The sequence below is a fragment of the Coptis chinensis genome, chromosome 7 (genome assembly GCF_015680905.1).
Source record: "Coptis chinensis isolate HL-2020 chromosome 7, ASM1568090v1, whole genome shotgun sequence".
NCBI classification, from domain to species: domain Eukaryota; kingdom Viridiplantae; phylum Streptophyta; class Magnoliopsida; order Ranunculales; family Ranunculaceae; genus Coptis; species Coptis chinensis.
In genome coordinates, this window is record NC_141462.1 from 23243663 (window position 1) to 23271396 (window position 27734).

The 27734-nt window shown below is 39.2% G+C and overlaps 1 pseudogene across 1 annotated transcript; it reads left to right on the forward strand.

Annotated features, from left to right (window-relative positions):
- The first annotated feature begins 1028 nt into the window (after positions 1-1028).
- On the forward strand, positions 1029-20734 carry LOC147486681 (tropinone reductase homolog At2g29290-like; annotated as a pseudogene). Its single transcript, XR_015202293.1, has 5 exons — positions 1029-1305; positions 1400-1611; positions 19495-19709; positions 19787-19896; positions 20477-20734. The product of XR_015202293.1 is annotated as a tropinone reductase homolog At2g29290-like (transcript).
- The last annotated feature ends 7000 nt before the right edge of the window (positions 20735-27734 follow it).

A 27734-nucleotide genomic window follows, 5' to 3' on the forward strand; every position in this document is an offset into this window, starting at 1 on the left:
AACCCTAAACCCTATAACCTAACACCGACCTACCAACTTAACAAACCCTACTGAAGCGAAAGAAAGCAAAGCGAAAATGAAAAGCAAAAAAGAATGAAGCACTCACCGCAAAGCCCTCGCTTGCGTTTTCATGCGGAAGAAGAAGCCCGAAATGCCTTTTTGGTTGCCTCAATTTTGATTTTGCACAACCGCCGTTCAGTTCCTAAGAAGTTATGATTACGCCTATGATATAGCCCACACACACGTGTCCAAGGAACCGCTCTTTTCCCGACTTTCGAATACCGCGGGGACACGACTCCTTTCAATCGCTATGATTACGTCGCGTGCGGCAACCGCATAATTTTTCTTTCCGCCAAAACCACCTTGCTACAAGTTTCCAACTCAAATGCATCCCAAACGAGACGATCTCCATAGCTCGCTCATGCTTCACCCAAGTGTTGAGTCTTCTCTCAGCAGATCGCCTGCATGAACCCAGCCATTCTACTGAGAGGGGGCTGTGTAGGGGAACAATATCCCCACTAAGGAACATTACAGACGAAGCATAAGCGACCTCAACGCATCGACCTCCAAGACCGATCTGCGAGCGACTCCTTACAAGAAGGTGGTACGAACAAAGATACCTCAGTACGAACACTTTGCCAGAGACAGAACGCGCCCCACCAGATATAATCATTGCCAAAATCTTATTTGTATGTCCCACCACCGGGAAATAGGGACTACCGCGCCAACTCCCAATCAGAGCACGACTTACACCAAAACCACTCCAGCACTCATTCACGATCTCTACCCTACATTTGTACACAAAGGGTACACGTGTCTGAAGGATCTCCACTCCCAGAATCCTATAAATACCACCTACTGGAACTACGTCAGACCTGATTCTTCTCTCCCCAGAAAAAGGAAAATCGAGGGAAGATACGTAGGCAGTTCGCTCACAGCGACCTCGGTCATATCCAAAAATCCAAACCCTTCCCGTTCATCCTTATTGTAATTAGGAGAAGATCAAAACGCTCCTTTACAACAATCTATTAAGGGACCCATCTAATAACCATTCAACATGGATTAGGTTAACAATGATTATATAGATTTTTTTACTTTATACACCACTTAATTTTTATATGTAGGATAGGAACCTTTGATGACCAGTTAACAACTCATTAACAAAAGGGAAGTAGTGAACTTGATCTGTTCTGTAAAAGAGTTGCATGGCTCAAACATGGCAAATGCAAATAGTATTAGCAAAGAAAGAAGGTGGTCTCCTATGGGAATGATAGCTCTTGTTACAGGAGGAACGAAACGAATTGGGTTGATCTCTCAACTTCGGAAGCTCTTTGAGCTCTGCGAATTTAACAATTATATGATTACATTGATAATTGTTCTGTACTGTGTATATATTTAGGCATGCAATCGTGGAGGAATTATGTGAACTTGGGGCTTCTGTGCATGCCTATTCTCGGAACAAAGTTGAACTTGATAGATGTAAACTTGAGAGCTTGGGAGGATAAAGGTTACAAAGTTAGCTCTTCAACATGTGATTTGACAGTTCGATTTCAAAGGGAGAAGCTCATCGAGACCGTCTCCACTGTTTTTAATGGGAAGCTTAACATAATTGTAAGTTCAAACCCGCAGGGAAGAGTACTATATATAAGTTTACAACCTTTTAGTACATGAACATATTTGAGTGTTTTTTATCAAACCAATTGAAATTGGTAGAAAGAAACAGATTATAATCCCCTCGGGGTGTCAGGGTATGTCATGATACAAAATTTCAGATATGATTCATTTGTTCTGCTCACACGTTTCAGATTTTTTTTTTTTTGGTAGGTAAGCAGGGTTGTTATAGAGGTCCCTTACCCCTTTGCATTAAAGAAAGAAAAGCCAATTACATTCTTGCATATACTTTGCCTATAGCATCCTCATAGACAATTTTCTTAACATCCTCAGAGAACGAGCTAGGTACAATCTCAATAAAACTTATAGTAGGAATATTAGCAGCTAAGGCATCTGCTAATTTGTTAGCCTCTCTATAGGCATGTGTAATAGTAAAATGGTCTAAGTGTCCTATGTAGTCTTGTATCTCCTCCATTAAGTGGTTTGCTTGCCATGGGTGTCCTCTGTTCTTCATGAAAGACACCACATTACTCGAGTCCGACTGTGGCCGCTGCAATTCTTCTAATGTTATGCTTCTTCGCCAATTTGAGTCCTTGCTTGAGCCCGTAGAGTTCGATAAGTGCAATGGTATTGTATTCTGTCTTCCCTTTTTTGCAGCAATGACTTCCCCTTATATGGTCCCCTGATGGCAGCAGCCCATCCTCCTTGAGTGCCTTGCAAGGTACCATCGTGTTCAAATTGTCTATGCCTTCTTCACCTCTCTCCCACTTACATTTCTTTATCTGTTTTCATGTTCACTCTATATCAATGTTCCATAATGCCATGAGTCGACTTCTCTTAGGTCCTTCATCCATTTTGAATTGACATGCGCAAGTTTTGTTTTTGTATCACTCGGAATTAGAAAAGAGGTTTGTTCAGCCATGGTGTGAACGTTCTTGAAGATTCTGTTGTTCCTTTCTTGCCACACTCCGTATACAAATCCATTGAATAAGAGCCTCAATGCATCCTGTTCACATCCTTTGCCAAGTCCTTTTTCCATCACCCATTCAACCTCTTTTTTTGACCAAGTTTGTTCCCTTTGTCTATTATAGCCTGCACTTTGAAGTAGTTTCTTCCATACAAATTGTGAGTAAGTACAATGGAAAAATAAGTGTTTTTCTCGTCTCTTTTCCCCTCCAGAGAGAACACACAACTCGAGAGTGGAGCACCTTCCATTCTCTTAATTTACTCAAGGTCTTCAAACCCTCATTGAGTGCTAACCAAGTGATAAATGAATGTCGAGGTATATTGTTTGAGAACCACACAATACCATGCCAATTAATGGTTTGTTTTGAGTCCCTCAGGCTAATAAGTGTCTTTGAGCTTAAACTCACCTCCCAGGAAATCTGACCAGACAATTTTATCCTCGCCTCTGCCTATGCTAACAACCTCTTCCATTTGCATAATAATATCCGGTAAAATTACCCTAATATGATGTGGAATATTCCACCTACCATTCTCAAGCATGTTAGATACATTTGCATTCATTCTACATGTAGAATCAAGAATTAATGCTTGTGGAAAGAATTTCTTAAGGATACCTGCAGGATGCCAAGGGTCTAGCCAGAACTTGGTATTGTCTCCATTTCCTATCTGGTGAAGTGCAATTGGAGAAGCAAGCTTACAGTCATGAAGAATGTTCCTCCAAACCCACGAGCAGTCATTTGGGACCTTTAAGTGCCAGAAGTTCCTGTTCTTTATCAATTTCTTGTTCACCCAGTTCACCCATAGAGTTTCCTTTCCACTCACAATATGCCATATGTGCTTGAGATTGGTTGCATGATTGAGTATACTCAAGTTTCTGATGCCCAGTCCACCCTCCTCATATGGATAACACAAATGTTCCCACCCAAGCAATGCATGAGACGTAGCTCCATCAGGTCCATTCCAAAGGAAGTTTCTGAGCAATCTATCAATATCATCAACTATTTTTTGCAAAAGAACAAAGGATGATAGCCAATAGATGCTTAGGTTATTGAGAACCGCCTTTATGAGTTGAAGCCTGCCAGCATAAGATAAAGATTTGCCCTTCCAACTCTTCACACGTTTCAGATTACCTTTCAAGCAGTTGAATTTTATCTCTTCTTTCGTTTTTTCTTTTTCTTTCTTCTTTTTCCCCATTTAGATGTTGCTTACCATTCGAGCAAGTAGCTAGGTTATAACACCCCATTTTTTTATATATTTATTAGTACAATAAAATAATAATAATAATAATAATAATAATAATAATAATAATAAAATAAAAAGAGAAAAAGATTAGAAAGAGATACGGTAAAGAGGATAAACCTCATTCTCTATTTTTGGGGTTTTCAAAAAAAAAAAGAGGAAAACACGTAAAAGAGTTTACACTGAGAGTTTTAACACATAGGACAAACAGAGTTTTACTGAGAGAGGAAAAGGGAGACTTCTTGCTTGAGATACTGATAGAGCATATACCGGGTGAGTAAAGATTTTTATCTTTTCACTGAACTCATAGATTTTCTTCGTTACTAATAGTATTTTTAAATTTTTATGAACTTCTGTCACTGCTCATTATTTTTCAACTCGTTTTTATTCTACATGCTACCGAAATTGGAATACGTAGTGTTTATCCTTTCGAATATTAAATTATTTTGATTATTGTTATCTACTGTCGATTATCCTGTCGAATATCATCCTGTCTAATTGTTAAAAATGGTTAATTGAATATATATTGATTTGTTGAGCTGTGGAAGTGTTTGGATTACCTATGGGTTGTTGAATGATTTACGTTGGTTAAAAGATTCATTTTACGTATGACTGAGTTATTGCTTATGAATATTTATGTATTATGATGTACATAATTTCTTACAATAAATATATACGTGGTTTGTGTGAGTTTATACTCACGAGGGATGAATGTACTCTCTGGTTGTGATATTTTTCTCGTTCTCATAAGTAGACGAGTGGTTTTTAAGTAAAATATTGATTTTTAAGTATGATGGAGTTATTGCATATGAATATTTATGTATTATGATGTACATAATTTCTTAAAAGAAATATATATGTGGGTTGTGTGAATTGATACTCGCGAGGGATGAATGTACTCTCTGGTTGTGATTTTCTCGTTCCAATAAGTAGACGAGTGGATGCATATAATTTCTTACGAAAGAATGTGGTTAGCATGATATGATGGATATGGTGGTGTGACATGAATGTTAATATTAGCGATATATTATGCCAGATTATGTATACCCATGATGGTTGCAATGAGAGTGAAATAAATGTAGATTTTTAAGGATTACGTTTGGGAAATCTAACTTTGTTTTGCAGGCAGGTATGAATTATTAACTTTTTATGCAGAGATGTTGTCCTACCCTAACACGTAAGCGGTTATAGGTAAGATTTTAATTAAATTAATTTACGAGATAATGGGATTGAAATCTTACTTGGGAGGAAACTACACGTCGTTTTGGAAAACGGAACTATCTTGTCTTTCAAGTTGAAATGGTTGGTAATGGTATATTTATTTATTTGGAAGATTGAATGTAGTACTGTATATTTTATTTTTGTCTTGCTCATACCAGCAAATTCAATTTGTTGACCCATGTTTGCTTTGTTTTACAACGTGGGTGTGTTCTTGGAAACATAGATGGTAGAATGTAGTGGATGACAACGTTTGATTTGGATTCGCTTTTGGAGCCTTACTGATTTAAGTTTTCTGAAGTGGAAAGTTTTGATTTGAAACAGATGTAATAGAGTTGGTTAGTATTTTTTATTTGTGAATTAAGAGTTGTTCTTTCGGTTTTGATTTGATCTCATTTTTCTATATCGTATTTAGTAATGGGTTATTAGGGTTTCATTTTATCTTGGGTTTTCAGAATATGGAATAAGGTGTGGATAATTCCTTATTTTTAATATTCTGAAAATTTGGGGTGTGACATAGGTATTACTGTATTACGCAGTGAAATTAATGTGACATGTGCTAAGTCGATCTCCCATCTTTTTGGCATCGTACAAGAGTTACTGTCTCTACGCCACCTAGCCTACATCACCACCCTTGAAGGTAGATTGTCCAAGTGCAAACTATCTTAGCGGTGATTGATTGGTATTGTTTTCCTCAATAAGTGGTATCAGAGCCGGGGTTAGATTAATCACAGAAGATAGTTATCCAAATCTTGCCCAGAAAGTGTTTGATAAAATTCCTGAGAGAAGGTTTGAATTAAAATAGCTTGTTGAGATGGACCATTCTATAAACACTCGCATGACTAGTCTGAATAGAGGTAACTACACTATTTGGAAAGCCAAGATGGAATACTTGCTTTATTGCAAGGACTTGGCACAACCCATTTAGAATGGAGTAAAACCAAACGCAATAGTGGCGGCTGAGTGGAGCAAGCTTGACATAAAAACTATTTGGTACATTTGACAGTGGATTGACGACAGTGTCTTCCACCATGTATCCCAAAAGACTACCACTAATGGCTTGTGGAAGAAACTCAAAGTCGGCTGGAAACAAGGTACTAATTAAAAAGTTTGCTAACACGAGGTACAAAGAAGGTTCCTCAATGTCTGAGCATCTTAATGAAGTACAGAATACCATCAATCAGTTGCATTTGATGAAGATTGATATGGGTGACGAAGTTGAGGCTTTATTACTATTAAACTCTCTACCCGACAGTTGGGAGACTTTAGTAGTTTCTCTTGGCGGAGCCGCTAAGGATGGAATCATTTCCATGGAGATGGCTACCGGGGCATTGTTGAATGAGAAGACAAGAAGGGGTTCACGAAGCAGCTCCTCTCACTTAAAGATCATTGTCACAAAGAAGCGGGGGAGAGGTAAGAGCAGAAAACCATCTCATTCTAGAGGTGATGAAAAAAGCAAATCTATGGGTGAAGCTAGAACTCCTAAGGCAGAGAAACAATGTTACTATTGTGCCACCAAGGGTCACTTCAGGTATGAGTGTAGAACACTGAAGAGGGATGAGAAGAATAACTGTGTACATGAAGATATGGTAAAGAGGAACTGAAGCATAGGCCAAGATACTACCACACTAGTAGACGATGGTCTAGTAGGAATTGTGTCAGATTGTGGTGAGTACTGTGTTAGTACCTCATGCCAAGATACAGAGTGGGTGATAGAGATAGAAACATCTTATCATGTCACGTCGCACAGAAGTTTCTTCACTACCTACAGCTGTGGTAAATTTGGTGAGGTAAAGATGGGTAACAGTGGCGTCTCTAAGATTATAGGCATTGGGGATGTTCATGTAGAAACCAATGTCGGCTACACATTGACACTAAAGGATATAAGATATGTCCCTGACATTCGGCTAAGCCTAATTTCTGCTGGGAAGTTAGATGATGATGGCTTTCAAAACTCGTTTGGTAACGAGGTATAGAAACTGAGCAAATGCATGTTCCATTGTAGTAGTCAAAGGGAAGAAAACTTGATCACTTTATAAGACACATGCTAGTTTGTGTAAAGCAAGTTAAATGCAGCACAAAAAGAAGCTTCCTCCGAACTATGGCATAAGAGACTGTGTCGTATAGGAGAAAAAGATATGGAAATTCTTGCCAAGCAAAGGGCCTTGCCAAACATTAAAAGTACGCATTTAAATAGATGTACTCATTATTTGGTTGGAAAGCAACACAGGGTGTCTTTCCAAAGATTCACCTCTCACAGAAAGGACAATGTCCTTGAGCTAGTACACACAAATTTATGTGGCCTTATGAAAGTGAAGTCCCATGGGAGAGCTTTGTTGTCACACCCCGAATTTCGACAGAATTCGGAAAAACATTATTTGTCCCCGACTCTTCGATCTCCGAGGTGTGACGCACTCTCCACTCCCAAAAACCCATCAACAGTTTAAATATGCGGATAATTAAAACCAAATAAAAGTTCCATTATACAAATGTCCTCTTCATTACAAAAATTTACAAATGAAAATATCGTAAAACATCGTCTAGACTGAAAATCTATATCACCTCGAGGAAAACAAAACACAACCCGAGATCTGATGTTATGTTAACGAAAACCACAAGCAAAAGAACTAATCTTCTTCATCACTAAACCTGTCAAGACTTATCAACTATGTTCATTTAATGAACACACCCGATAAGCAAACATGCAAATCGGGTCAGCATTATAAACAATGCTGGTGTGAGTAGTCCTAAAATACAACATATAATATACATATATATACACAATCCATACGGCAGTTAGTTCCTCCACCGAGGTGCCTTAACTTTTAACGACTAATACAACATCCTTAAGTTCAATAACTAAGGCAGGTAGTTCCTCCACTGAGGCGCCTTAACTTCCCACTAACCACACAACAACCCTATAATGCGATAATAAATAAAGGCGGGTAGTTCCTCCATCGAGCCTTTAGGTTCTAACTAAACAAATAACCAACATATTACCATAATTAGATTATTTAAGGCTTTCTTTGTGTGTCCCTAAAATCACGTCAGATCTATGTCTTACCTAGTTTCCCTCGGCTACCACAATCGCTACCCAACGTCGAACATGTACATCCACATGCCTCCCTTACATAATGAACCACTCCGTATGTAACCACCCCGAAATGGATGCCGCGACACCGTAAATCCTCACACGGAAGCAATTATGTAAGTAATGCCACTATATTCGGCATAAAATATCGCCATCGTTCTATTTTGCGAACGGAATAATCAAGCCACTATTCGCTACGCCGCCCGGGAGGGTCATTCAAATTTTAATCAAACACCCGGAAGGGGCCATTCGTTCGATTAACCAAATGCCGAAAGGGCCAATCATATGAGTTGTGGTAGTTAGGTTCTAGGATTTTCGTTACGTAATTTATTCAAGTGTCATACATTAATGACTCATAATAAATCCACTATATCACATGCAAGGTGTCAATTACCTTATTGCACTAAGCCATAATATTTAGAAATATCTCAATTATATCTCATAACCACTTTCATACTTTCACGTGCCAATATATTATTACACTACACCACACTCCCACGGCAAATATTCACACAATACTATGCTACCTCATAGTAGCATCTCACATATATAATAATGGAGTATTTATACATTTATGTCTCTAAAACTATTCCATTTAATATATATATCCCAACATATATATATTTTACACACTACTCAAGTCAAATCTTAATTAGATAATGACAACTAGATTTATATCAGCTTCCACAGCATTTCCACATTTAATTTGTCCATACCATTTACAACATAAAATATAGCACAATTATACAGTCTACAATCCACAATCAAAGCCCAATATATATATGTTTTACACACTACTCACGTCAAATCATAATTATATAATGAATATAAACAAACGTGTGAAAAACTAGAAAAGTCAACGTTTCCTAGTCAAAGTCAACGGTCAAAGTCAAAGTCAACCGTCAATGGTCAAAGGTCAACATATCATGGTCAAGGTCAAACTCAACATGTCATGGTCAAAGTCAAACTGTCGTTTCCATGTTCGACAGGTTCATGGTTATAGCCATGGTTCATGGCTAAGGTCAATGTGCATGGCTCATGGGCTCATAGGTGATGGTTCGAACCCAACTGGCCAAGCCCAAACCTTAAAACCCGAAAGTCTAAACATTTAAAGACTCAATTAGATCTATTTTAAGTCCTATGGACTGCCCCGAACAATATTAGAAACGGCCCAAAAACTTTAGACTGAACTGGTCCACAAATACAAATGAAACGGGCCCATAGACTAATATTAGAAGAACTGTCCCAAAACTTAATTAAATTGGGCCCCAAAACAAAATCATAAAACCGCCCAAGAAACTAAACTAGAATCCGCCCAATAACAACTTAACTAAAAACCGGCCCAACCAAACTAATGTTTTTGGCCCAAGGCCCAAATCGTCAACAGTGCATCTTCTTCCTCAATTCTCCTCCACCACCACCAAAACCGACCACCACAAATTCTAATCGCCTACCCATTCCAACCTAGCGGTTTGACTCCAAATGAAAAACCCCACCTCTTTAATGAAAACGAAAACCCCCAATGTTAGTAAATCCAAACTCTTCTCAACCTAGATCTAAAATTTTCGGCTGCCATTAATGAGTTTTGGGAGCTTCCAACAGCCCCCATCCATCCCTACTACCCCCAAACATCATCAAACCACCCACAACAATATCAAAACAATTCAAACAACAAAAAAACCCACAAATCAAAACCATCGGTAACCAAGTAATGGTGTTCGGCGCTATTAAAGCCTCCCTCGAAGCTTCACTGCCCCCACTCGACCCTCATCAGTCCACAACTCAACACAAACAATAAAGTTTGAATAAGAAAAGGCGATTAACTGCCGGCCGCCCTCAACAGTACGGTTTCAAAACAAAGACTGGCTTCCTCGCGGCGCCCATTAAGCGCCGTTCGGGCGTGAAACAGAGCTACCACAGTTCAAAACAACAACTATAATAAAGGCGATGCAGTTCATGGAGCTCGCGCCTCCATTAACAGAGTTCACTCTCTTGAACCGTTCAAACGGTTTTAATGAAGGGGCATCAACCGTTCAACAGGATAACGATATCACGGTTAAACGGTTTAACCAAAATATAGAAACGAAACCTATACACCGATATATCTAAAACTATAACTTTCGTGAAATAGCAAAATAGCTACTCACCAGATGAACGGCTCCTACACGAATTTCTCCGAAGTCCGAGCCGTCGCTACTCCACCCTCCATCCGGCTTTTCATCTCTCACCTCCATTTTAATATTTTATTATTCTCTCAACCCTATTTTCCAAAACAATGTGTTTATATACTTGGGTCCAAACCCAAGCCCAACATTTCGGACCCCAAAACCGTGGCCCCGTATCTCGAATCCAATCCGGCGAATTTTGAAAATAAATAATTAAATTAATTAATAAATAAATAGAAAAATACGTATTTAAAAATACGGGCGTTATAGCTATACACATCTCAAAAGAATCTCGTCCCGAGATTCGGAAGTAAAGCTATACGAACAATTAACGTTGGTTATTAACTTAGAACCTATACAAGAATGCACGTTGATTAAACTTAAACAAGATAACATTGGTATTAATTATTTTTAAATAATACCCGAATATATATCCTCATGCCATTACAAAACCTATTACAGTTTAACTGTCTATATTAAACCAAATTATTATTGTCACTTAAACGCAAGATAAATATATCATATCTTTTTAGCATGCAGTTTCTTGACACGTAGCAAACTCTACGAAAAAAAATATTATACTTAACTAATCAATAATATGGAGTAAGTTCATCCCAGTATAAAACATTATGGAGTTTTCATTATCATGCATAAAAGAAAATTAGTGTCCTGATACACTTAAAAATAAAAATCACTCATGTCATTGATACTATAATAAAACTTTATATTTACTTTAGTCATGCTCACATAAATATTAAATTTAAAACAACCCTTGAAATCCTAATTCATGCTTGCAACTGGATCAAACATAGCATGTATCAAAAAATAATTTTTCATATTCATCTATCAAGATCATTTAGACTGAAACAAAACAATTAAGAACAAATACTCGACGCTCATTGCTATTATTATTATTACTAATTATTTTAACCGGTGAAAAGATTCATAAACTAATCTCCATATACAATGACCATTAAAACAAGACTTGTTAACGTATAACATGAATTTTAAAAAATTTAGGATAATATAAACTCACTTCTAATATGTCACCCATACCAAGTTATATTCTCATGGTAATATTTATGAACCATAAATCAAGGTATATATTTAAGAATACTCGAATATGCAAAAATCAATGTGAAACTAATTTAACAACATAAATCAATCATGTCATAATTTATCGGCACAAATCACACTTATAAGACAAAATAAAAATTCATTTGTTGTTGAAATACGATTATCATTATATTAAGACATCCTCTACATAAATTCCAATATATTTTAAAAATAACAATTATCACAATTATTTTAATTAATCATTAATAACGCTAAAGATAACAAAACAACCTACACATGCATGTCTTATTGGTGAAATCATATTATCATCATATATACACGGTAATAGTTCATCCATGTACAATAATATAAGGAAGCGTGTATACGCAAGTATACACATCTCAAAAGGAAACCACGTGTATACGCAAGTATACACATCTCAAAAAGAATACACGTGTATACGCAAGTATACACATCTCAAAAAGAATACACGTATATTTTATTTTTATTTTTTTTCTTTCTATTTATAATTAATCACCTCTAACAAATTAATCTCTTATACTTCAAAATACTATTCATCCATTACAATGTACGAGTGAGGCGAGATAGTTCCTCCAACACAGAGGCAATTAGTTCCTTACTTAGTACGTCACAAAGTCATCAGATAATACAACTCATTCAATATATATTAAAATATCTTATCGTTTTTGAATAATAACCTAACACTCAAATACAAAGTTCACAAACAGGTTGTCATACTTAATCCATACTCCATGTGAAAATGATCACCAACAGCAAAACCACACTATAGCAGCACACATCATTTTGATCAAATCCGTTAACAATTAACATATTACGCATATACTCACTCCTCATATGATAAGGAAAAATAAAAGCATTTCATATGCACTCCACCAGAGTAACTAATATAAGTATACACATTACACATATAAACAAATCACGAAAATATTGACTCTCTTTATTTCTGTATCTATTTTATTTTCTTTGTAATAATAAAACAACTAGCGGAAATAGTTTTGAAAATAATACTTCTTAAACACTACCCATAAACCACGATCCGAGAATCACCTAGACTCACCCAAGTCTAAGCTAACCAAATGCTCTGATACCAAACTATCACACCCCGAATTTCGACAGAATTCGGAAAAACATTATTTGTCCCCGACTCTTCGATCTCCGAGGTGTGACGCACTCTCCACTCCCAAAACCCATCAACGGTTTAAATATGCGGATAATTAAAACCAAATAAAAGTTCCATTATACAAATGTCCTCTTCATTACAAAAATTTACAAATGAAAATCGTGAAAACATCGTCTAGACTGAAAATCTATATCACCTCAAGGGAAAACAAAACACAACTGACACGAGATGCAATGCTAACGCAAACCACAAGCAAAGAACCAATCTTCTTCATCACTAAACTCCGCCAAGACTTATCAACTATGTTCATTTAATCGAACACACCCGATAAGCAAACATGCAAATCGGGTCAGCAACAATCTTTGGTGTGAGTAGTCCTAAAATACAACATATAATATACATATATATACACAATCCATACGCAGCTTAGTTCCTCCAATCGAGGTGCCTTAACTTTTAACGACTAATACAACATCCTTAAGTTCAATAACTAAGGCGGTAGTTCCTCCACCGAGGCTTTAACTTCCCACTAACCACACAACAACCTATCGATAATAAATAAGGCGGTAGTTCCTCGAGGCGGCTTTAGGTTCTAACTAAACAAATAACCAACATATTACCATAATTAGATTATTTAAGGCTTTCTTTGTGTGTCCCTAAAATCACGTCGTATCTATGTCTTACCTAGTTTCCACGGCTACCACAATCGCTACCCAACCCGAACATGTACATCCACATGCCTCCCCTTACATAATGAACCACTCGGTATGAAACCACCACGGAAATGGATGCCGCGACACCGTAAATCCTCACACGGAAGCAATTATGTAAGTAATGCCACTATTCGGCATAAAATATCGCGCGTCATCGTTCTATTTTCGAACGAAATAATCAAGCCAATTATTCGGCTACGCCAGGGGAGGGCCATTCAAAAGCGAAATCAAACACTGTATGGCAGCAAGGCCCATTCAGATTAATCAAACGCCGTAAGGCCAATCACATGAGTTGTGGTAGTCAGGTTCTAGGATTTTCGTTACGTAATTTATTCAAGTGTCATACATTAATGACTCATAATAAATCCACTATATCACATGCAGGTCAATTACCTTATTGCACTAAGCCATAATATTTAGAAATATCTCAATTATATCTCATAACAACTTTCATACTTTCACGTGCCAATATATTATTGCACTACACCACACTCCCGTGGGCAAATATTCACTAATACTATGCTACCTCATAGTAGCATCTCACATATATAATAATGGAGTATTTATACATTTATGTCTCTAAAACTATTCCATTTAATATATATATCCCAATATATATATGTTTTACACACTACTCATGTCAAATCTTAATTAGATAATGACAACTAGATTTATATCAGCTTCCACAGCATTTCCACATTTAATTTGTCCATACCATTTACAACATAAAATATAGCACAATTATACAGTCTACAATCCACAATCAAAGCCCAATATATATATGCTTTACACACTACTCAATGCCAAATCATAATTATATAATGAATATAAACAAACGTGTGAAAAACTAGAAAAGTCAACGTTTCCTAGTCAACGGTCAAAGTCAACGGTCAACGGTCAAAGTCAAAGTCAACCGTCAATGGTCAAAGGTCAACATATCATGGTCAAGGTCAAACTCAACATGTCATGGTCAAAGTCAAACTGTCGTTTCCATGTTCGATAGGTTCATGGTCATAGCCATGGTTCATGGCTAAGGTCAATGTGCATGGCTCATGGGCTCATAGGTGATGGTTCGGACCCAACTGGCCAAGCCCAAACCTTAAAACCCGAAAGTCTAAACATTTAAAGACTCAATTAGATCTATTTTAAGTCCTATGGACTGCCCCGAACAATATTAGAAACGGCCCAAAAACTTTAGACTGAACTGGTCCACAAATACAAATGAAACGGGCCCATAGACTAATATTAGAACTGGTCCCAAAACTTAATTAAATTGGGCCCAAACAAAATCATAAAAACTGGCCCAAGAAACTAAACTAGAATCCGGCCCAATAACAACTTAACTAAAAACCGGCCCAACCAAACTAATGTTTTTGGCCCAAGGCCCAAATCGTCAACAGTGCATCTTCTTCCTCAATTCTCCTCCACCACCACCAAAACCGACCACCACAAATTCTAATCACCTACCCATTCCAACCTAGCGGTTTGACTCCAAATGAAAAACCCCACCTCTTTAATGAAAACGAAAACCCCCAATGTTAGTAAATCCAAACTCTTCTCAACCTAGATCTAAAATTTTCGGCTGCCATTAATGAGTTTTGGGAGCTTCTAACAGCCCCCATCCATCCCTACTACCCCCAAACATCATCAAACCACCCACAACAATATCAAAACAATTCAAACAACAAAAAAACCCACAAATCAAAAACCATCAGTAACACAGTAATGGTGTTCGGCGCTATTAAAGCCTCCCTCGAAGCTTCACTGCCCCCACTCGACCCTCATCAGTCCACAACTCAACACAAACAATAAAGTTTGAATATGAAAAGGCGATTCACTGCCGGCCGCCCTCAATAGTACGGTTTCAAAACAAAGACTGGGCGCTTCCTCGCGACGCCATTAGCGCCTGTTCAGAGCGTGAACAGAGCTACCACAGTTCAAAACAACAACTATAATAAAAGGCAGTACAGTTCATGGAGCTCGCGCCTCCATTAACAGAGCTCCGACTCTTGAACCGTTCCAACAGTTTTAATGAAGGGCATCAACCGTTCGACAGGATAACAGTATTACAGTTCGACAGTTTAACCAAAATATAGAAACAGAAACCTATACACCGATATACGAAAACTATAACTTTCGGTGAAATAGCAAAATAGCTACTCACCTGTATGAACAGCTCCTACGAATTTCTCCGAACCGAACCGGCCGTCCAGCCTCCACCCTCCGTGAATCCAAATTTTCATCTCGCCTCCATTTTTAATATTTTATTATTCTCTGAACCCTATTTTCCAGAACAATGTGTTTATATACTTGGGTCCGAAACCCAAGCCCAACACAGACTCGGGCCCAAAACCAGGCCCACGTATCTCGAATCCAATCCGACGAATTTTGAAAATAAATAATTAAATTAATTAATAAATAAATAGAAAAATACGTATTTAAAAATACGGGCGTTACATTTGTACTCTTGACTTTCATTGATGATGGGTCAAGAAAGATATGGGTATATAGTCTGAAGACCAAGAATGAAGTTTTTAGCATATTCATGACTTTCCATAGCATGGTGGAAAGAGAGACAAGGAAGCCTTTGAAGTGTATTCACTCAGATGATGGGGGTGAGTACATTGGGTCGTTTGAAGAGTATTGAAAAAGTCATGAGATTCATCATGAGCAGACTGTTCCCTAGACACTGCAGCAAAATGGTATAGTAGATAGGATGAACCGTACCATTGTAGAGAGGATGAGATGTTTACTATCTCACTCTAAGTTACCAAAGACTTACTGGGTATAAGCAATACGCACAGCCATACATGTGATCAATCTATCGCCTTCGAAGCCTCTAAATAGTGATTATCTAGAGAGAGTATGGTCAGGCAGAGATGTTGATTATGGATACTTGAGGGTATTTGGGTGTAGGGCATTTGTTCATATTTCCAAGGATGAGAGATCCAAGCTGATGACAAGGCCAAACAGTGCATTTTCCTGGGTTATGGGGATGAGAAGTTTGGGTACAAACTTTATGATCCGATCAGCAAGAAGGTAATCTGAGGTCGAGATGTTGTGTTCTTGGAAGACCAAACCATAGTAGACTTTAAGAATGGTGAGAAGCTAGAAACTTTCATTGATGATCTTGTTGACTTAGAACCAGAAGATCCTATTGTGGAACGTACATAAGGCATTGAGAATGCAGAGAACCATGGGTTTGAACCTCATGATGATGATCTTATTGCTCATGATGGGATATAATCTATTGATATAGAAGATGCAGATGAAGTGCATGACCCACCACCTGAGCAAGCAGAAGTGCATCCTCCTGAGACACAAGAAGATGGGGTAAAGAGGTCCGAGAGAGAAAGACAAGCTTCAACCAAGTATCCACCATATACGTATGTTTTACTATCTGATGGTGGATAATCTATATATTATCAAAAGATACTTGAAGATACAGACAAGGAGAAGTGGTTGAAGGCCATGCAAGATAAGATGGGTTCTTTGCATAAGAATCACACTTATAACTTAGTTGAGAAACCGAAAGGAAGGAAAGTTTTCAAGAATAAGTGGATCTTCAAAGTCAAGCATGAGAAGAATAACCCACACCCAAGGCACAAAGCTCGCCTTGTTGAGAAAGAGATTCGGTCAAAGAAAATGTATTGACTTTGATAAATTTTCTCTCCTGTAGTTAAGATGACTTCTATAAGGGTGGTACTGGGTCTGACCGTAAGTATGAACCTAGAGGTTGAACAACTAGATGTCAAAACAGCTTTTTTTCATGGAGACTTTAAAGAAGATGTCTACATGGACCAACCAAAGGGGAGGTCAAAAGCAAGGAGCACCTGATATGCAAGCTGAAAAAGAGCTTGTATGGGTTGAAGGAGACACCGAGACAGTGGTACATAAAGTTTGAGTCCTTAACTTTATGGTGAAGCATGGATATAAGAAGTCTGCTTACGATCATTGTGTGTTTGTTTAGAAATTTTCTGATGGGGATTTCATAGTGCTCTTGTTATATGTAGATGATATGTTAATAGTTGGCCAGAACATCAATAAGATATCCAAGATGAAGAAAGGCTTAAGTAAGTCCTTTGAGATGATCAATTTGGATCAAGCAAAGCAGATACTTGGGATACATATCACTCGTGATAGAAAGAGTAGGAAGTTGTAGCTTCTCAAGAAAGCTACATTGAGAAGGTGTTGAAGAGTTTCAATATGGATCAAGCGAAGCCAGTCAGTTGTCCGCTTGGTGGCTAGTTCCGCATCACCAAATGTATATGTCCAAAGGGTAAGCATGAGCAAAATGAAATGGAAAGATTTCTTATGCATCCACAGTGAGCAGCTTGATGTATGCAATGATGTGTACAAGACCGGATATTACTTTTGTCGTTGGTGTTGTAAGCCATTTTCTATCAAATCTGGGTAAAGAGCATTAGGAAAGTGTTAAGTGGATATTGAGAAATCTCAAGGGCACTTCCAAGGCGTATTTGTGTTATGGTGGGAGTAAGACCTTGCTTGAAGGCTACACAGATGCAGACATGGCAGGTGGTGTTGACTCAATGAAGTCCACCTCCGGTTATCTGTTTACTTTTGCAGGGAGAGCAGTTTCTTGGCAATCTAAGTTGCAAAAGTGTGTTGCCCTCTCCACTATAGAAGCCGAGTTTATTGCAACCACAGAGTGTTGCAAAGAGATGCTATAGATGAAGAGGTTCTTCGATGAACTAGGCCTAAAGCAAAAATAGTTTGTAGTTCAATGTGACAGTCAGAGCGCCATCTATGAGCAAGAATCTGAAATTTCATTCTAGATCCAAGTACAAATATGTGCGTTATCATTGGATTAGAGAAGTTCTCGATGACAAGCAATTGTGCATTGAGAAGATCCATACCAACAAGAACGGGTCGGATAAGATGACCAAATTTTTACCGAAAGGTAAGTTTGATGTTTGTTGTGTGTTGTGCTACCGCCGGAATGGTAGCACACTCCTCCTGTTAATTTGGGAATGTATGGAGGTATCCCCCCTCACTGTTTGGGAGGGGGAGATTGTTGGAGTTATCCCACACATGAGGAAGAATGAGAGAAATAGGTATTGTTCGTGTGAATAAGTCAGAGCGCGTGCGTGCTCAGATTAGTCGTGCCCAAGGAATACCCGCGCCCTTGCCATGAAAAAGAAGATATTTTTTTTAGCCTCTCACGAAACATGTCTACTAGAGTTTGGGAACTGGAAAATAAGAAGGCGGGCGCGCGCTCAGATTGGCATAGCCAAGAGCGCGCCCACGCTCATGCTTGAACATGTTGGGTTCTTATTTTTCTATAGTAAACACGAAATTTCGCAGACGCGCTGAAATTTTAAATCACTATAAAAACAAAAGTTAGGTTTTGGAAAACAAATTCTTGAATAGAAACCCAATTTTGAGAGCAATCAAAATTGAGAGAAAACCCTTGCAAAGAGAAAAGCTTGTAAAGAGAGAAAAGAGATCTAGTAAGGTGGAGATACTTGAGAGGAGTAATTGTAATTTTCCTTCCTATACTTATAAAAAGATTAGCTCTTGTGGAAGTAGGCATCATTGGCTGAACCACGATACATCTTTGTGTTGTTGTATGTTTTACTTGCTTTATATTTCTATTGCCTATTTGTGATAGTTATATCCATAGTTTAGGATTGTGGTTATTGGTTGTAGTGAAATATTAGATTTTCTAATTGGAGTAGTAGATTGTCCAAGTGCAAGTTATCTTAGCGGTGATCGATTGGTATCGTTTTCCCCAACAGAAAAGTAACTAACTAGGCCTGAAGACAATCTTCACTAGCCCAAATAATCAAACGCGCGGGCACTGAAAACTCCCTTGGGGACACTAGCTAGTGACTTTAGAGCCAGCAGCGTCCATTATTATGATCCATACTGATCTGAAGCCATGTTATGTCCTAGTGCCTAGTGCTTGACATTAACTTACCAATAAACCGTACCCTTGACGTACCCTACATCCTTTACACTATAGAACAGGTAAGTACACAGCCAGAATGCCAAATATACAGAGAACACAAACGTAAACACACATGGTTCATCAGCCTAAATTCAAATGAACATCAGAACATGGTTTAATGCTTCCACAACAAAATTCAGCCGATACAAAATGATCCAAAGAAGTCCTGTACTCATATTTTGATCAAATTAAGTAACAGGATGTACAAAATGAGTAGAATCATAACAAAAATTGCAGAAATGATAACCAGTAATACCCATTACACAATAAAACTCTGCTTTGAATACTTTCGTTGGATGTAGGTAAACAATGCTAGAACAGGTATATATAAGCAAACTCTAGAGCCTGAAGATTTCTCAACACTAATGACTACCAACTTCCAGTCTGCTTTCCATCGATCTGTCTCAACTCACGTACCCTCTCTTAAAAGCCTCCGGAATGGGAAGCATTGTGTTCATCACCTCTGTTGGAGGCGTAGTTGCTCATCAATGTCTTTCCATTTATGGAGCAACTAAAGGTTAGTAGTAACAGCGTTAATTATAACTTGAAATATGGACTACTGTATAAACCGACGCTAATTAGTCTTGCTTTCAGGAGCCATGAATCAACTCACAAAGAACCTGGCTTGTGAGTGGGCAAAAGACAACATTCGAAGTAACAGTGTTGCGCCGTGGTATATAAGACCCACAATTGGGGGTGGTGATGTAAGTCTTCCCTACTTTTTGTCCAGAATTAATATTCATGTTGATTTCTCTGTTTATCTGTTAGTCAGTACTAATCGATCAGTTTACAACTTTTAGTCTAGTTTTGATGAATAACTAGAAGCACTAAGTAAGTTTAGTGAATGAATATCGGTAATCAACTAGTAGCACGGACACTGAACAGATGTTTAGTTGAGGGGTCCTACTGTCCCATAGTACAGATAGCCTGCCTTCATGACTTTACTTGTTTACGTCCATTTGAAAATGAAAAGAGAAAAAAACTGATAGATTCAGTAAGTAGGAGGCTGCCTAAGTAGGATCACAAAATTCAGATTTAGGGCAAGGAGAATTAGACATCTAAGTTTTGTTCTGCACAGTAAGCATTTTTCCTCAAGGCGCAAGCACCACTGTCCGCAGGGTTAGTTTAATTGACATACAGTGATACAGACTACAGAGCATATGAAAATGCATACTAGTCTTCTCTTGGTCTTCAAGAACAAATGCTACTCTTTTGTAGTAACAGTTGAGTGTAAAAGTGCAATTTCGTTCACTTATCGTGAGTGTGATGATCGGAATTTTGCAGGTGTTTGAAGACAAGGAACGCATAAAACAGGTAATTGGTCGAACTCCAATGCGACGGATTGGTGAGGCAAGAGAAGTTGCTTCCCTGGTGGCATTTACTTGCCTCCCCAGTACTTCATACATCACTGGTCAAGTTATTTGTGTTGATGGTGGATTAACTGCTAATGGTTTCTTTCCAACACATGATTAGAAATTTAGAAGCATACATATTTTACTGGGGAGATCATCTTGAGCTCCTTTTACCTTTATAAGGTTTTGAAATAATAATGTAAAGGAGCGTTTTGGTTTCCTTTACATACAGGGGAGGAAGGAGAATGGGATTGGATTTAGGAAAAGGTTTAGACCGAGTTCGTTGTTGAGCGAACTGCCTACGTATCTTCTCTTGATTCTAGGGAGAGAGAAGAATCAGGTCTCACGTAGTTCATATAGGTGGTATTTATAGGCATTGGAAAGTCTAGATCCTCGAGACACGTGTACTGTCATGTACATATGTAGGGTGGAGATTGAGTATGAGTGTTAAGTTGGTTTTGGTTGGAATTGTGTGATGATTGGGAGTGGGTGCAGTAGTTCATATATCACGGTAATTGGAAGTACAGGTGTGGCTACTGTGATGATTGCACCTGGATAAAGGATGGTGTTTTTATTTGAAGCATTCTGCTTTAGGTCGCTCATTCACCTTGAGGTATTCTTGAGCGAGCTGAAGTGTACCACCTACATGAAGCGAGCTACTCACGAATCGATCTTGGAGGTCGGTGTCATGAGTTCGCTACGATCTCTGCTTATGCTTAACGCGTGCTTAATATTCTTTAATGAGAATATTACTCCCTTACACAGCCCCCTCTTAGTAGATTGTGTTGTACATTAAAGTGATCTGCTGAAAGAAAACAGCTGTACGTGTTGAGCATGAGTGGAAGAGCGGGCTGGCGTGAAGAGAACTGACTACTTCGCCATAAGGGTCGAGTCGTGTTATATAACGAGTGAATGTGAATTGGAGGTTGGCATGCGGTTGGCACGTGACAGAATCATAATAGATGGGAAGGAAACGTGTTGCCGCATTTTCCAGAACCCTGAAAAGACAGGTCCTTAAGACACGTGTGTGGGCTAGGGCGTAGGTGATAATCATAACTCCTTGGTAACTGAACGGGTGGTTGCATAAAATCGAATTTGGAATAACTGGAAAGTTATTTCCTGTTTTCTTCTTCAGCAAAACCGCAAGCTAGGGTTTCTCAGGTGAGTGCTTCTGCTGCCGTTACCTTTCCATTTTCAGTGTTCTTTCTTCTTATTCAAGTGTTGTGTGTGTAGGAGGTAGGTCGGTGTTAGGTTTTATTGTTTAAGCTTGGGTATTTGATAAGAAGAAAACATAAAAATGTCTGACTCTGACGACACTCGATCTGAAGAGGTTTGGGAGATCTCTTTAAGTTGTGGGGAGTATGAGGAAGATGAGGACGAGTTGGTGAGTCTTGGCAGTCGGTCTGAGCATGGTGAGGCTGAAGTTAGGGAAGATGAGGGTAGTATACGATCTGGTTCTGTTGGTGCTGTGGTTAGCAAGTCAGGTCGCGATGAAGGGTCATCTTCAAGTGGGTTGCCCCCTAGGACGGTGGATCATTTTGTAGCGAGTGCATTCTCCGAACTGAGGGCAACTTACGGGATAGATATACCAGACCTGGAGATATACGAACCAGAACCGCGTGAAAATGTGCGGAGTGAAGAATATAACCCTCCAAATGGTGGGATTATAATCTGCGATGGTCAGCTAAGAGCGCATATGCGAATATCGTTCTCGAAGCTGGTTTGTGATTTTTTAGCTGAATGTTGGAAATCCCCTTGTCAGTTTGTTGGTAACACCTAGCGGCTGTTCAGGGTGTTCGACTTACTGAATGATAGTGGTGAATACCACATAGGAGTATCTGATATTATGGAACATTTTGTTGTCAAGTGATCTCACAATTTCAACTTTAGCTTGCAAACTTTGAGTGGGCATTCTAGTGTTATGGATGGTGTAAGCAATGAAGCTTGGAAGAAGAGGTCGTTGCTGTTAGTTGGTAACTACTGTGCTAGAGGATGTTGGTTGCAAACTAGGATTTGCAACATCTCCGGTGGGTGGAGTGCGTTCGTTTGCAGTTTTGAGTGTTCGGTCATCATCATTCTGACTGACATGTGTTTGTGTTGTGTTTGCAGATTACGCTGCCAAGAAACAAACTAATCGGAAGGAAATAGAGAAGTTTGCAAGGTTGACTCGGTTTGAGAAGCGAGCAAAACTACCAGAAGTTGCTCATTTCTTCGTGGAAAAAGGAGGTCCAGTGATTAGGGAGAAAAGGAGAGTTCAGAAGAAAAGGGCACGGGGTCAAGCTAGTGAAGAAGTGATGGATAAACGAAAGAGCGATCTGATAACTAGGGAAGATAGGAACCGAGGTCGCGGTGGTGATAAACGACCCTCTGGAGGTGCTGGGGCCTCTGGGGCTGGCGGGTCGGGGTGGCGTCCTGAAGGGGGGTCGATTGACGCGCCTGTAGAGCTGGAGAGGGTGGTATTCAACCCTTGCACGCGAAGCAGTTCGATGAAGAGGAAAGCAGACGCGTCCGAGCAAGATGCTGCCAAAGCTGCAAAGCACGCGCTTGGGGACAGCTCCAACACGGGGGGTGGTTTTGGTGGTGGTCGAGTTGGCGGTACAGCCACTCGCAGTACTCAGTCGAGGCCAAAACAAGTTTTGGACCTGGCGACTTTTGGGGCTAGACCGAGCTCGTCTCCTCTGTTGCGAGAGCCTAGCCCGCTGGCGAAGGCGAAGGGTCCAAGTAAGGCTAGTGGGAAGTCGCTTGTGACTGCTGATGACTTGGAGTTGCAGCTAGTGTACTTGGATGACCAGGGGGTGCAGCGGACTGTAAGGCGAACTGATTGCAGCTTCAGGTCAAGTAAGGTATCAGCTTGTTTACTTGAACATATAGCTCTGGATGGCAACCGCAAGGAGTTGGATGCTAAGGGGCTGGCTGATAACCTAAGGTGGATGGAGATCGCGCAATGTCTGGTACGTGAAATTGTCCAGATTTGGCTTGTTTGTTCGCTTATGAAAATTTCTGCGAACTGATTGTTATTATATGTGCACGATCGCAGCTTGTAAGTGAATTTCAAAAGTTGAAGGAGATTGCCCAGTTCACTGAGTCAGATAGAAAGACTGTGGTGAAGTTGATAGACGAGCTGAAGAATGTTCAGGACGCTGCAGGTATGGAACGCGAGGAGCTGAAGAAAACGCATCAAGCTCTTAGTTTGGCGAAACTGCTGAAGGATATTGAGGCGGACGAACTGAAGCTGAAACTACAAGCTGCTAAAAAGAACGTTCATGCGGCTACTGTGGAAATTGGTAGGTTGAATTAGTACTCCCTGCACTGCAAAGGGGTTGATCAGGAGGCTACGAAAGCCTATGACGTTCTTGATGCTGAGTTTGTTGATCTGGAGGCCGCTTACAATGCCTTGAAAGAGGAGCATGAACACGGGGCTCCTTGTACCTCAGTGGTACAGGTACAGGGAGGTGCGAGTGAGGCTCCTACTACTACGGTTGCTGCGCAAGAGGTTGTTGCACCTCGAACTGAAGTTGCTTTGTCTGATGTACTTGTGAGTCTAGATGTGGATGGCGTGTCCATTGTGGTCGAGGGGAGGGATGCTGAAGTTGAAGACTCGCTGGTGGCTGGAGATTTGGTTATGCTGCCTGAAGCTGGTGATCTGTGAAATTGGTTTTTTGATTTTAATGTTTGTAAGTTGTGATACAATAGAACTGGTTTCCCGAGGAGACCTGGGCAGTTTGTTTTTCTTGTTTCTGTTTATTAACACGTTGAACGACTTGGCGCCTCGTATTGGTCTGGGGTGCCAATATGATGCTGAATGGTGGTTAACCGAGCTGGATTTCATAAGTAAACTCAGCAGCTCGGATAAAATGCAAACTGTGGTCTGGGTTTGTCCGACCAATTCGTCTTTTGCCTATATGTTATGTTTGCTTGCTTTGTATAACTCTTGCATGGTTGAATGTATGAATGGCGATATTGCTATATCTGTGTGGCTGCGTTGACGACTCCTTGTGAAAGTAGTTGACTTTAAGTAACTTGCGGTCTTGAGTGAACGTCTTGTCTTTAATGTGTCCTTAGCATTGTGGGTCGCGTGTAATGAGGGTTGGTGACCCGTTACGAACTGCGGATATAGTAGGACACATGATGTGCTCTTTAACCTAGAGGACTGGAGTATTTCTGCACATGCGTGACATGTGCAGGAAAATAAGCGGTTAGAGATGTGTAATGATGGCTGTCGTGGGCCCGGCTTACGCCCTCGATGCAATTATGGCATGCCTAGGGAAGATACGTTATTTGAGAGTAAGTAGAACTGTTCCTAGAGAACCAGAAACATTTGCTCTTCTTCTTGCTGCCTCTCGTCTTCTCCAAACTGTTGTGCACCATTTTCTTTGCTGCTTACTCAGGTACGTTTGTTTTCGTTTTGGGCTATACCTTTTGAATAGAAATCTGTGTCTTGGTTGATGTCTCACGTAAAGTCAGCCTTGCTTGTAGATTTCCCTATGGCCAGGTGCCGCAAATATACCAAGGGGGAAGGGAGTGTGAGGGAAACCTCCCCTCTGATAATGGAGGAGATGGAGTTCCACCCTCATGTGCATGATGACCGTGGGAAGAGAAAAGGTGCTGATTCAGTAGGTAAAGGCAGTAAGTGACCCAGGAGTTTAGGTCGCTCGACTGGTGGTATTGTATTCAGGTCTCCTCGGCGGATGAGTGAGACCGATCTGGCTGATGAGGAACGCAGCGACCAAGGTCAAGGCCATCACATCGCTAGTGAGAATTTGCCCCAGCGTCACGGGGACGTGGGGAGCGAATTCTTCTATGTGGGGAAGACGGGGAAGAAGCGTGCTGTGAAACGTTCTGACTGCAGCTTCCACTTAGCACCCATAGTGACCAGTCTTCTAAAAGGGATCGTGTTAGATGGCGATAAGGCCGAAGTTGAAGACAAAGATATGGAGACGTTGTTGGGGACCATGGATATGGCTACTTGTTTGGTAAGTGCTCATTTGTTATGTGTTTCTATTTGTTTATTAGGCGACTTTAACTTTGGTATTGTGTTTGCAGTTTCTTGCGGGGTATGATAAATTGAAGAATGTTGTGCATCACGATGGGACTGATGTTAACTCGCACGTCGAGTTGAGATGTATGCGAGCTGCGTGGGGAGTTGACAAGAAAAAACTGGAAGTGATGACCAAAAAGTATCGAGATGCTGCTGACGAGAACGCTGTGCTAGTTAACGCTATGACCGATCTGCAGGGGAAGCTAGCTGACACTACACCATAATACCTATTTTGTAACAGTGCAAATTTTCAATAAGTAACAGATATAGCTGTTACTGCGTCCGTAATAGTTATATCTGTTACTTATTACAACAAGCGTTACTTAAAAGCTTGAATTAATATTTAATAATGTTTTCACGGTTAAGTTGGGATATGCTAACATTTATATCCATTAGAAAAGGAATACAATTATCCATAATTAATTGAAAAATAAAGAAATATCACAAGCGTTCTTTTTTCTTATTTTTTCGGCTAACACTTAGATGGAATTCTAATTTCGCCTCTATTTTCGTACAACAGGGGGAAAAAAACCACTCTCTGAAGAACCCTAGCTTCTCTTCGCATCTTCTCCAATTTCTTTTCACTAAATTCTCGACGAACCAGGTCAATCTCTTCACTAGATTCTCGATTAAAAAAGGTTGCTTTTTTTGTTGATTCTTCTCTCTCTCTCTCTCTTTTTCTCTCTGTCTCACATTCCTCTTAGTTATTTGTAAACATGTTTTTGTAGAATTCCATTGAAAGTTGGTTTATTGTGGACGACTCAAACTTGGAGGTTCATATATAAGTTGTAGATCTGGAAAAAAATAGTACTAATCTGATTTTTCATTTCAAATTTTACTAGATCTAACAATTAACATCTCTCTGTTTGTTGAAACAGACTCGAAACTTGTTTCGTGTAGCAATATTCAACATCAGCTATATCATAGGTCTATTTCCAGAGAAATACTTCAATGATAAATCAATTCCTGCACTAGGTATAACTTCCTTTCACTCAGATTTACTTATAAAGTTGATTTGTGTCTTGTTTAACGTGATTTGTTTTGTTAAATAGAGATGCCTGAAGAGGTAAAAAAACAAATAATCCATTTCTGTTATCTAAAGTTACACTGTTGGTTTTGATGTATTTGTGAACATTTATGAGTTGTTGATAAAATGTTTGAATTGATTTATGTTTCAGCGTACTATTTTGATGAAGCTTCACTACTATGATGATATTACAGTACGATCAATGTTTCATCTCTGACTTGTTATGAAACTTAAATATAGTCATGCAGTATGCTTTAGCTAGATATGTATGTCGTTACGATCCTAGACTTATTATTGGTTCGTTTGGTAGTTACTTTTATCCTTGAATTACCTTTGGACTTAATGATCAGTGAACGTGCTGTAATTAGACTTGCCCACATATCAGCTGACTACTTTAACTACTTTGTGAGATGTATTATTTCTGTTACTTCTAAGAGTTGATACCCACATATCAGCTCATGTTCTACTTTTGGTTGTATGGTATTGAATGCAACTACAGTCATATTCCAAGAAGTCGTAAGTCTAATATCCAGTTCCAATGGAATTAGATCTCTTTAATCCTTTTTATTTATAGATCTTTGAAACTATAGATACGATTCTTTGTAGAATTATCTTTGGCTTCTGAATACTCCAACTTTTGCATAGGAAGGTGGATGAATTGGATAAGACGATAGCTGTCGTGCCAGAGATCCTGTCTTTTTTGGTATCGATGAAGTGGAGCTAGAAAAACGAAAAAGATGGACCAGCACTGCTCGTACACAGGTATGATATTTAACTGTTCACTAGAAAATCTTATTTTCCTGACTATATTAGTTGACCGAAACCAATGTATGGATTGCCAGTTTTCTCATTTTAATTATAGGAATATTGGATCTTACTCATACAGGGCGTCACTCCCCTAATATTTAGCACCTGTATGTGTGTCATGCATTGCACGATTTGTAATCTGAAAAATAAGTCTGGATCTCCTGACATGTTATAATATTCATTAGGTAGCTACAGTGAGGAAATCCATTGAAGCTGGAAAAGAGCATAACAACACAAACAGTAACACAAATGGCATGCGCCAAGAGCTGATGAGGTTTCCAAATGGCAGTCCGTATCAGGCAAGCAGATCAAACCAGT